The sequence below is a fragment of the Coloeus monedula genome, assembly GCF_965178545.1.
Source record: "Coloeus monedula genome assembly, chromosome: 1".
Lineage (NCBI taxonomy): Eukaryota > Metazoa > Chordata > Aves > Passeriformes > Corvidae > Coloeus > Coloeus monedula.
In genome coordinates, this window is record NC_138781.1 from 120,324,306 (window position 1) to 120,336,872 (window position 12,567).

Genomic DNA, 12,567 nt, shown 5'->3' on the forward strand with positions numbered 1-12,567 from the left:
GGCTCCAGGCAGGAATGATCAGCATCAGGTGCATTAAAGAGCTCAAAGACTTTGACAGTGGAAGCAGCTGAAGTGGTGAGTACTGACCTTTGATGACGCTATGGCACACATAAATATAAAAAAAGTGTGTTTGTAGGAAGCTACCACTTAAACATGACTGGGACCAGGGGACTGCTTTGGGTGCTTGGCTTTGCCCACGCAGGACTGCAACCTTAACAGCAGCATAAAAACAAGTGATTGTTCTGTATCATCTTTTGGATATAGTAACTAGAATTACACATAAGTATTTGGTCATCTTCCCATCACACTCCATGCAGTTACTACAGGTGTGTATTTTATTTCTGGATCCTTCTTAGAAAAATTATTGCTGAATTTACAGAGCTGTTCTGGAAGAAATCAAACAAAGATAATTTTGTTTTAGTGGTCCCAGTGTTTTTTCAAAGGGCTTTTTTGAGTTTTGACCCTTTCATGTATTTGCAGTGCTCATGCCAACTGCCATAGTGTTTGGTACCTGCTGTACTGCCCAGATAGCAGAGCACCCTTATGGGACCTATACAGTTAAGGACTTTTGAATATTCCAGTACCTTTCTATACGTGTTGACAAATATCTTGGAAAGCTTGGTCCCTGTTTCCCACCTCCCCACTCTTCAGAACCTTCCTCTGGATGTCAGATTTTTCAGTACAGATTCTGCCATGGGACTTCAGACTGATGATGCCTCTTTCTGCAGAGTTTACCTCTGGGCAGCACCAGCTCTGCAGACAGTTCCTGCGGAGTTCTCCTGGTGTTTTCATTTTTGGTGGTTTTGTTTTGTTTTGTTTTGTTTTTTTAATTCTCCGGATGAGTAAAATACAGCACAAGCTGCTGTGGGGGGGGCGGGGGAGGGGGGTTTCAAGGGTACCCAGACCCTGTGCAAACAGAACTGGAGTGTTCTCCACCTTGAGATGCGCTCAGTTGTTCACCTTAACACACAAACCTGATGTCCCAAAGTCATCTTCTGACCCTCCTTGAACTCTAGATCAGCTCGACCAGAGGGTCTCAAAGACATCACTCTGTAGTGAATCAGTGATGGAGATCTTCCCCAGAACTGAGATTTATCAGGAGAAATTTGCCACAGCAATTCACAGGGAAGCAAACTTGGACCACAGATGAATGAGATTGGAGAGTTTGGGTTCTCACCTGGCAGTGTGAAACAGACATGTTGGGGAAGATCTCGATAAATAGGTGCTAAGAGGAGTTGTTAACAAGTTAGGGCGCAAAGGCTAAGGGATGCCAGGAGACCTCGCAGTGGCCGTGGGTGGGACAGCTCCTGCAGATGGGACTGCCTGGCAACACAAGGCTCCTCCTTCCCGGCCCCTCCCAGAAGGGACTCTGGCAGTGCAAGAGGCCCTGGACCCCCAGGTGCTGCCGCGCCCTGTGAGCTCTCCGTTGTACAGCACGAGCCAGCCGAGTAATATCCCATTGCTACCCCTGCTTCGGCTCACCATCAGTTACACAGGGATGTTCTGGGGGTGGGGGGGGGACCAGAAGGTCTTTAGTGTAGTTTTAAATACGCAGTGAAATAAGCAATGGAGACAGCAGGTATTTACTTTCCTTTCTTGAGCAGCACTACAATTTTATGCTCGTTCATAGAAGTCTTCATTTCCAATCTTTGCAGAGAACGTCTTCTAGGCAGGTGAGTTGTGATGGAAATTAAAAGCTGCAGAAAGCGGAAGAAGCTACATGGGACAGCAAAAAGATCTTTATGCCTGTTTTCTAAGAGCTCTTTAGGGCTCCAATTCTTCGGTGGGCTTCTGTGCCATACAGCATATAAAAGCACCAGAAAGACATTTCTGCTCTGAATTCTCCAAGCCTATTTTCACCAGGTTAGGGCGGCAGTGAAGTTCAAAGGCAAAGCTGGGTGTGGAGAGGCATAGGTAGAAAGATGTGTGGATGAAGAGACTGAGAGCGGACCTGTTAAGCTGACAACTACAGCAGCCCATCTGATGTTTGTGAATGCTATAAACAGCAGCAAAATCTATGCTCATGAAACAGACAGGATTACAGCTGCTTCCAAATTTCTTTGATTGAAGTCACATTCAAAAGGATATATCAGACATTCCATATCATTATTTCCAAACTCCATGTCCACTTCTGTCAGTTGTCCTTTTGTTACCTTTTCAGGTAATTTTCTTGTTGCCCTTTTCTGTCAGAAACCTTTCTCTTTTGCCTTGCCATGGTAGACATTGTTATATTGTTCTTGGGGAATACACTGAAATTTCTGAACAGGAAGAGGGGCATTCTTTGGGATCTAAAGTGCCTCAATGTAACTTACTGTTCTGCCTCAAGCTTACTGCTGAAGACCAAAGCAAGAGAATGTCCAGAGTCTTTCAAAGTGAACGAGATTAAATCAGATTTAAATTCAAGCAGGCTTTTACTCTTAATAAATATTATTTTCCTGTAATCCATTGGTGATTTGGCCCAGTGACTTCCCAGCAGCCACAATCACTGTAGGACATCCTTGCTAAGTTCACAGCCCTGTTTAGCTCTGGCATTACTGCAGGCTGGGGTAGGTCCCTGGTGAGGCTGGGGAGCCGCCTGCAGAGGGGAGCAGGGCTGCTGGGGACAAGCTGCCCCTTGCCTCCCGGCCACTGTTCCCCAGAACAACCCTCAGCAGCCTCCAACCACACTGTTCCCATTGCACTGCCTTTTCCATGAGGGAAAAGGAAGCTGTAGGAGCCAGAAGTCATCAGCACAGAATGCAATAGGAACTTGGGACAGTGATAGGAAGGAAGCACAGTCTGTGTCCCGTGGGCTGAAATATGTCACCGCTACAATGAACTGCAAGCAGCAATGGGTTTGTTCCAAGCTTGTATGTTGTATTTCTGCAAGTAAAACATACCTGTGCATCCAATGCTGCACCAGCTGCCCAACCTAATCTGTGCTTCTGGATGAGAAGGAGTACAGAATCTCGCTCGCTTCCCCATTCATATTTCACTTGCATATCAGAATACAGAAACTCTTTGTTTGCCACTGTTGTTAGTTACTACTGCTGTTTGTTTGGTCATTGGACAGGAGAAGTCAGCCCTGATACCAAGGGCCTTAAAGGGCTGGTATGGATGTAACCCAGCACAACACAGGACACATACCAAACACCAGCTTTGTTTTCATCAGGGTGCATCATTCTGGTGGTTAATAGCCAGTTTTGTCTAAAACAGAAGGACAGGGTTGGGGATTTGGAACTGACTTCAGAGAGTTTAGGAGTGTATAGTTATATACTTCCCCTCAATCATTACTTTATTTCTTTGTACATTTGGTGGCTGTGCCATGTAACAATCCCTTGAAGGCTTGGCTGTCCAGAGGCTTCTAAGAACTGCCTTACAATACAGAGGTAGCATTGTGTTTCTAGTAGGTTACTTTGTAACTTTGCTAAAGGAGCCAAATGTAGCTCTTCAGTACTTAAATTACAGTCCTACTCAAAGCAAGACAGTTCCTTAGCCTGTGGCTCAGTGACTTCTGAGAGGTTTTCTTCTCCGTTTGAAATCAAAAGTTTTCTTTTTTCTCCTTTTAGTGTTAGTCCCTCTGATCTCAGTTTAGGATTTGATGATGAACCTACACTCTCCTCATGCACAGCATTTCACAGTCCAAGCGTTGCTTCCAGTCACACCTCACAGACCTCAAAAGATATTCAGAGTTACCTGAAAGGAATTCTGATATGATCAATTGCACAGTGATAGCATTGTCTGGAGCCAGTCCCTACAGAGGCTTGCTCCGAAGATAGGCCACTGATCAAGCGCTTTTTTTTTTTTTTTTTTTTACTACAAGCACAAGCCAGCAAAGAATCCAGTTCATGTTTCACAGTTTGGCTGTTTTGGTGAGAAAAATGACACCTCGGAACCACAAATACAAGCAAGTTCTCATTAAAGCAGTGAAAGGTAAACCCAAATGCAAGGAAAAAAATACATCTGCAAGAACTGTGATGCTGTTTTACTGCTGAGACATAATAATAATAAACATTTTAAAAGGTTAAACCCAGTTTATAAATAATAAGATCAAGTTTCAAACACACATTGCCAAACAGCTGTTTGACGCTTTTTTTCCTTCACAGTAAGGTTACTCCATGTGTTCAAGAGCATGAAGCAAAGGCTCTCCTTACCTGAACACACTGAGGTTTTAACTGGAGACACTGGGAAGGCAGGTGAGGTTTCACAGCTAACTTACAGGGGTCTCAGTGACCAAGGTGGACTAGGGATAACAATCTGACACCTGCTGCTGTAGATTAATACCACCATTTCAAAAGAGCACCTTGTGACAAGCTAGAAGAATCCAAACTTAGGGATAAAGACAATGAAATGTAAAATACAGGCTCACCCACAGCAGTATTTTCTGGCCATTCAAAGGTGGACACTTATCCCAGCAGGTGGGGTGCTGTCACATGGCAGGTACCTTATGCAGTATTTTCAGCCAAATTGTCCAAAACTGGTTTTGCAGTCTTGCCCCTGGAGCAAAGCTGACTTTGCTGGCTCATGGGGAGATACCAAATATAGTGGTGGAATTTAAGACTGTAGCTTAAGGACTAGAAAAGAGTTTCAATGCTTAATGAGAAAAACTAATCACGTACAGCAAAGAACCCAGGGGGTAATGTTAGTGCTAAGTCTAGTGCTGAGGGGCTGCTGCTTTTCCAGGTATATGGATTGAATGCTGATGCCTAGACTGATGCAAAGGCATGAGTCTCTCCCAGCAGCTTGCACAATCCCATTAACACAGATCATGCCCAGCTCTGTGGTGTATATTAAATACCCTGCCATAGCAAATGCAGCGGCTTCCTGCAAACACCACCTCTTTGGAGAGTTACAGAGGGGAAGAGGCAAGAGAATCAGCTAAATTTGGTGGCTCTGAAATGACGGCCTGGGTACTCTGGTGGGGCACTGCAAATTCTCAGGGGTTGCTTTAAGTTAAAGGGTTTTAAGCCTGACATTAAAATGGGCCATACAGTTAAAGTACATTGTTGCAAGGCTTTCAGTGAGTAAGCAGAAACTTCTTGTAAAAATACTTCTGAATTTAGCCTAAGCTGAACACAGCATATAAACCATGGGGCAACCCTGTAATACTTTATTGGCATAAGGAGCCAAACACTGACAAAATAAAAGGAGACAATTTTCAGGTGAGGGTAGACTTCAGAAAGTTTGGGAATTTAGTCTGTGTTTATTTGTCATGAATGTTTGACATTTGATAGTCTTATGTTACAGCTCAGATGTTGCTCACTTATGGCATGCCCCTAAACCATACAAAGCCTGTATTTTATTTTTATTTGCAGTATAAGTACTTGTGAGGGAACTTTAAGGATTTACCCATGACCATGTGTGTAACAATCTACCACAAAAGCCAGTAAGCCAGAGTTGAGCCTAATTTCAGGGGCACAGCCTATAGGACTTTTCTGCTGAAATTGTATCTAGGAGTACACAAGGCCAGCTGACAAACACCTTCCTTGCTGGAGTCTGTGCACCCTTCAGATAAACTGCTGTCTCTCATAGATGAATCAAGTAATTGGAAGAAGCTCTTCCAGCTTGCCTGGGAAACCACATGCTGTGTTAACTAAGGAATACCTTAACAAACAATATGATTCACTTTGGACTTGCAAAACACAAACACTTTAGACTTAAACATTTTGGAGGAAACCAAAATGAAGAAAAGCCCCAAGCTAATTTATCAACTTTTCCAGTTTAGATTACTTTCCCATGCATACATACGTACATATACGTGCACACATGCATTCACCAGAGTTTAAGCAATATACTGATTTTTAGAAACTCTGACTATTCAGGTTCTCTGCACTACTTAACACACATCAAACAGAGAACTGACTTATATGAAAATGACACTAAACCATTCTTTGTACATGGCAGTTCAGCCAACAGTGAGAATCAGCCCCACGGGTAAACTATCAAGGGATCAATTCAAATTATTTCCAGCTCAGCCACAGCAGACATTACCATATGCCTCTTTTCAGAGTGCTCAGCTGACAGCTGATGTCTCTTCAGTCTCCTCTGAGGCAAACTAGCTCTGTAGCTGGTGATCTTGATACAAATATCCTCAAAAGAGAGTGATCCTCAAGGCTGAGTGATGACAATGAAGAACGGAATTGTTGTATTTTTTACAAATACTTGTTTCTCTGAAAATGTTCATTTCTTGAGGACATGCAGACCATTACAATAAATAAATAAATGAATAAAATTATGGAAAAATAAAAATACCAGGCAACCTGTTACACCTTTATTAGGAGTAGAGAAAGTTCATACTGAATTACCTGGGATTTAGCACATGAGCAGGAACTTGAAACTTCACACTAGGGCTGAGGTCTGTCATTTTCAACACCATTATCTCCAGTGTTGTTCAAAACAGAAATACAGTGTTGCTGTTTATTTGCTAAAGGCCCCAGCTCACACTGATAAGCACCAGTTAATCTTCCAATATACTTCTCAAACTATAAAGTACAGACTAAATTTTGTAGCAGAGTTTATCTTGCTGTCCCACTTGCTGCCGGTTCGTGATCGCCAATCCTTGCTGTGCCAACTACAGCAGCTGCCACCTTGGAAAACTTAATTTCTATCCGATTTAATACAATGTTTTGATTTGCTAAGCAGGGAAGCCAACAGCATGTAGCTGCTCAGTTCTTGCTCAGCCAGCAGTAGCTCTGCAGTTCTGGATTTCTCTGTCAAAAAACATTTTTCATCCTAGGGCATGCTTGTATGGAAAGGAAAAGGAGGTGTAAAGAGCAAGGCAGAGTGAAGGGGAAAACCAGAACAGCCTTGCTCTTCCACTCCTGGAAGACAGTGAGACCAGGTAGAGAGGATACTACAGAACCATTTTCTGCACTTTCTTATGCAAGTTCTGGAAAGAGGAGGTTACAGGAGAGAGAGGAAGGAAGATGCCGTGGCTCTGAATTTAACAAGGAAACTCTGGAGGGAATGCACCAAGAGATCTCTGGATAAAACACAGATGTCATCTGTGCAATCACATTCCAATTATTGCAGAGACTGATGGAATTTTGAGAAGGTATCTGCTTGGAAGGAGGACACATTAAATCAGTAATGGTGGGTGAGACCAACTAGGACAGCAACACAATGAATGGGTGGTTTTCTCTTGAGGGGGTGTGTGTGGGGTATGTGTTTGTGGGTGGTTATAAATCGTTTTGCAGGGTATTTCATATCGTAGAGCATGTGTTGAGCTTTTGACTCTCAATATAACAACGCCAACCCTCTCAAACAAGTTAGAAACCTGTGGCACGGAAGTGATAAGTCAGCTCAGAGGAAAGGGGTATGGATCACAAGAAAGCAAAGATGTCTGCATGCTGAGAAGGTGAAAGCCAACAACTCTTTCTAACAATAATCTCTCTCCAGCTGGGTTACAGCAAGGAACCTAAAAAGCCAAAACTTGGAAAAGAGAGGAACTCAAAAGCAGGGAAACACAGACAGTGCTAAAGATGTTAACAAAATATGTTCCAAAAAGCAATGAAATGTGAAATGCTAGTCTTTTACTTTCCTGGCAAACAGTCTATGCAAGGGAACAACTGCGTGGAATGAGCAGAGAGGTAACTTTCTGCAGTTGTGTGCAGGCTGCTCGGCTGGCTGCGCGGCAACTCTTCCCCAAGCATTAGAGTCTGGCTTCTTCAGAAACCAGTGCCACGGGCACACGGACATCTATGGGATCAAAGCAACTGAGTTTCCTCACTGAGTTTCCTCTGGAAATACTGCAGAGAGACAACCCATATCCTGTGTCTAGCACATGCCATGCCCTTAAAGTTTGTCCTGCAAACTATAACCATCAATGTACGAGACTTGCATTAATCATCTGAAATGATGGAGAATCACTCACCTACGTCTCCCAAAGGAATGGTCCCACTATGGATACCCCATACTCACCTTCCAGTGACTCACAGCATTTCAAAGTGCAATTTGATGGCAAACTCAATTGCTTCCTTCAGTTCAGATCTGTCTGGCCACAGACACAGTAGCATCATCCCATTTGTTCCTTGGTGAAATCATGAAACGCAGATATTTATGCCTTAAGATTTTCAGAAAAACTGACATTTTACCAGTCATAAATTAGAAAGACAATTATACCTTTGCAAACTACACCCAGCAAAATTGGATGTACTCTGCAATTACTTATTGCAATCCCAAACATGCAGATCAAGATCATCTATTGAAATGCCAGGCATAAGTTATTCATTAACTAAAACCATTCTGTAATTTTATTGATATATTTTGTGGAGTTCACATATTTTTGTACAGCAAACATAACACTGTAGGCCACAAGAAGCTGCAGCACTATTGTTTAATAGCAGCAAGGTATATTTTATAATCAGGGTATGTGGATAATAAATAGTCTGTTTCTTTGGATGTGAATGTTTAAAATGAAGTTCTGCTGCAGCTTCATAATGTGATTGCTATTTTACAGAGCTTATACACAAAAATATATATGCAATCTTTTTGTCTATATTTTATACAAATACAACAGTAGTTTGTGAATACATTTTAAAGTACATATACATGATAAGCAACTCAATTTCCCATATCACAGGATAGCAAATTTTAAATGCAAGAAACATATACAAATTCAGTCTGGAATGCAGGGTTGTCTGTGTTCATTTTTTTTTCTCTACTTTTTTTGACTCAAAACTTTTATCATTAAAAACATTTTAGCATACAAGTCCAAACAATTTTTCCACTAGCTAAAAATATAATTTCAGCAATCCGAGTCAGGTTTGGGTGTGTCATCATTCCCCAATATACTCTTCCCAGTTTTTTTTCTAAGGCTTTTAGTAACATATAGTATGTTCTTCACTCCACACCATATAAAAAGCCCACATTTAACATTAACTAGCAGTCACCTATTTTTGTGAGCTGGGCTTGTCAGCGTTTAAATTTGCATGTCCAAAATATTACTTTTGCAAGTGCATATGAATACATTGTGGTGTTGCACAAAGTTCATTAATGACAAATTAAGTCACAGTATAAAAATATATCATACAACTATAGGTCTAGTATAGTCCTTTTTTTTCTATGGGTAAAAATACATCTGAATGAGACAGGGAGGTTTGTAGCACCATGAGAGGAGTTGTATCCCAAGTTACATTAGCAGCATGATCCAATATAACAATATTGCAGGAGTGTTTCTGAGGAGATAAACATTCACTCTGGTTCAACTGTACCACTGAAGCTTATACTGAAAAGTGTTTACATATGATTAGCAATAGTTCTGTGTCACTTCCAGGGCTAGATAACTGTTATCAAAAGACACTGCCTTCCAACAAAAGTAAGACACCCTTATTGCATAAAAGCTTTGGGACTACCCAAACACATTTTGAACTACTGTGGCATTACTTGTAAGTTGAGCATGATGCTAAGTAAGCTGCGGTTTAAACTGTACACTGGGGGGAAGCAGGACGGGCAGCTAAGCCTATAATGGTTTACTACATACCAGATAAGTACATATATTTCAGAGGCTTATCTATAGACTGAGAAGAATACAGGAGAAGCTGCTAAACCAGTGTATGAGACAGACATAACAAAGGATGCAGGATCCCCTCAACATTTACAGATGCAGGATCAGGCCCTAAGTTAACTTCAGACAGCAGCATAGCGATGATGGGATATGATAAAAAAATTCTGTATCAAATACTGCATGTTAAATATTTTTGACAAAGTTTACCATCAAGAACTCCAGAGGACACAGTTTGCAAACGGTAAGGACAAACTCCTAATTGTTTTTGACTGGTATTCAAAATGGCAGTAGAAGACAGTGTAGTTTGAAACATGTAAACCTAGTAAAAACCATTGTAAAACCCTTAAGAAAGACACACTGGTTCTGTGCAATATAGCAAATTGATAAGAAAACACTGTAAAAATGTACCTGTTTAAAATTACAATGTCTACCATTTTGTACACAAAGCATTATACCAAAGGCCTACATATATGTAATCTAATGGCACTTGAAACAAATTATAATAAAAGGTTTTATAATAAAAAGCATAACCTGTAAGAAATTTTCTTAAAAGGTTTAGGTTTTCTTTTTGAAAGTGCTATATCTTGTAATATGTGTAACATAGAGGTTGACCAAGCTTTATTTTAAAAAATATTGGCCTATAATACAAGTTTAGCTCACTAGGCAAATGATCCTGAAAATATGTACTCTTAACATTCATTATTAGCTTAATAAAGCAATCAGCTCTGGCTCATGTTTCAGTCAGTATATGGTTTTTAAAAACCGCTACTGCCAAATTAACAATAAATCACTCTATTCCACAATTTACTACTAAATAAAGCACAAGCAACAAGTACACAAAAATATATATATTTAAAAAAAACCCCCAACAACAAAACAACCTTACTAGAAGTTTAGAAGTTGCACAAAGAGTGGTGCATGATCAGCCAGCCCTCCCCCCCTCCCGCCAAGAATCCATGGGAAATCAAGAAAACGGGGTTTAAAAACTGATGGTTTAGTAGTGGCCAATATTGACTCTGTCTAAGTGATGCTCAAAAGCACTCCGGTGGTGTTGGTATTGCTTAAAGGGTCAGTCTGCTTCCATGTTACCCTACGTCCTAGTTCAGCTGCAAACACACTGGGTGCGGCCACCCACTGAAACTCTGACTGAATGAGGTTCAATATCTTGTCTGAGGTCTCTATTTCTCAAGTGAAATGTACATCTAACTCCAAGTGAAATGTCAATCCCTTTTCAGGAAGCTAAGGCACTAACAAAGTAAGTAAGGGTTCTGGCTACGCACTAAGAAATGGGCGTTGGCAAAGTGTCTGTGGGTTTTGCTTTCTATGAAGTCTTTCGGCAGCTGGGGCTCATAAAAAGTGGCTACAGACTGGAAATTGGTGTGCCAAGGGCTGCCCAGGGAGGGCAGTGCTGCCCGGCCACACTGCTGGGCCAGCTGCAGGATGCCAAGCACTCGCAGCTTTCCTCTGCTGCAGGGAGAGTTGTGGATGCTCGGCTCCATGTGGGACATAACCCACTGGAGGAATTAAGTCCATTTCTCTTCATCTCAGACTGATTAAAAGGATTGAGAATAAACCCAAATGTTTCTTAGATGCGTTATGGTTGCTCATTTAAACTAGAGTTACATTCGGTTGTATTCAGCTTGTGCTCTGTTCACCTGTATTTTTCTTTCCTTTAGGAAGGTGAAGAGAAAAAAAGCAATATTGAACAAATCATTCAACTAAAGATGTAAGCAAGTGAGCAATCTGTTTCACAGAAACCAGGGGAAGCAGTCGTGAAGCAGAGCTAAATGCCCACTTTGAGATAATGTGCTCCTAAACCCAAAATCTAGGAGTAGTTTGCAGAATTTCAAAAGGTAATTTCCTTATTAATACATCCTTATTTTAATGCCTTTGGAACACAAACACATTTATAAAAATGTTATCTTTCAGTAATAAAATTTAAATACACATATGTATAAAATAGTAGAACTACACCTGCACATTGCTCCTAGAATTAAAAAAAACCAGTAGGAGCTACTGATAAAACATCTGGAGCATGAGCTCCTTAAATGGGAGCAACTTTTGTTTCTGTGAAGTATATTTAGTTTAACCACTTAAAACCTTCTATGAATCCTCAATATGGTTTGAGAGATACTCATGTACTTGATTTCCATTTTTTAATTCCTTGTACAAAAATGACAAGGAAAATAATGTTATTGTTGAATTACAGCAACTCTAGTTTGCTTTTATGCATCACAGGGTTGGTTGTTTTTTTAGGTTTTTTTTTCCTCTTTTGGTTATTAGGGGTTGGGGAATAGAATATATTGCATTAGGTAAAAGTGGTGTAAGCAATATGCTTTTACTTCACTCCTAAGAGTCCTGTCTTTAAATCTTGGCAATGGGCAAAAAGTCCCTAACCAAGTACCCAGGTGTAGAAAGTGTGATTAACATCTAACTTGTTGCTTAGGAGGACAGAACACACCATGTAACACAACTGAAAAGATCACTCCAATAAAAACAAAACAAAACAAAACAAACTGGTAGTTGCAAATTTACATTCACTTTCTGACTGCACACTAGTTTTGAACTGAAAAAAGGTACACACTTTCTGGCTGGACTTGATCCACCCTTTGGCAGTGGCAACAGGAAGACTGATGCCTCCAAATGTGAATACACTGCTGGAAGGTTCCTATGCAGTACTCTTTCTATGCTACTAAAGAGAAAAAACAGCAAGTTAAGAATTAAAACAAAAACTGCGACAAAATATTCTGCATTACTACATTACGACACTTTTATATTTCAAGATCAGCCATTAATTTTGCCTGTTTCCCTATACCAGAGTCACGAAAGCACAACAACACAGTTCCAAATTCAACTTGAAACATTTGTCATTTAGGCAAGCAGAGATTCTCTGTCGAAATTCTGTTCAGCCCTAATTTTAGAGAATTAAACTAAATTTTTTTCTTCTGTTTCCATAACAGGCCACCAAAATTTAAGCCAGAAAATGGCAAAACTCTTAACAACTTTTATCATGACTTCAATACAAGTCAAAATGCTATATATATGTACATGTGTATATATGGACTTCTACATATACACACACA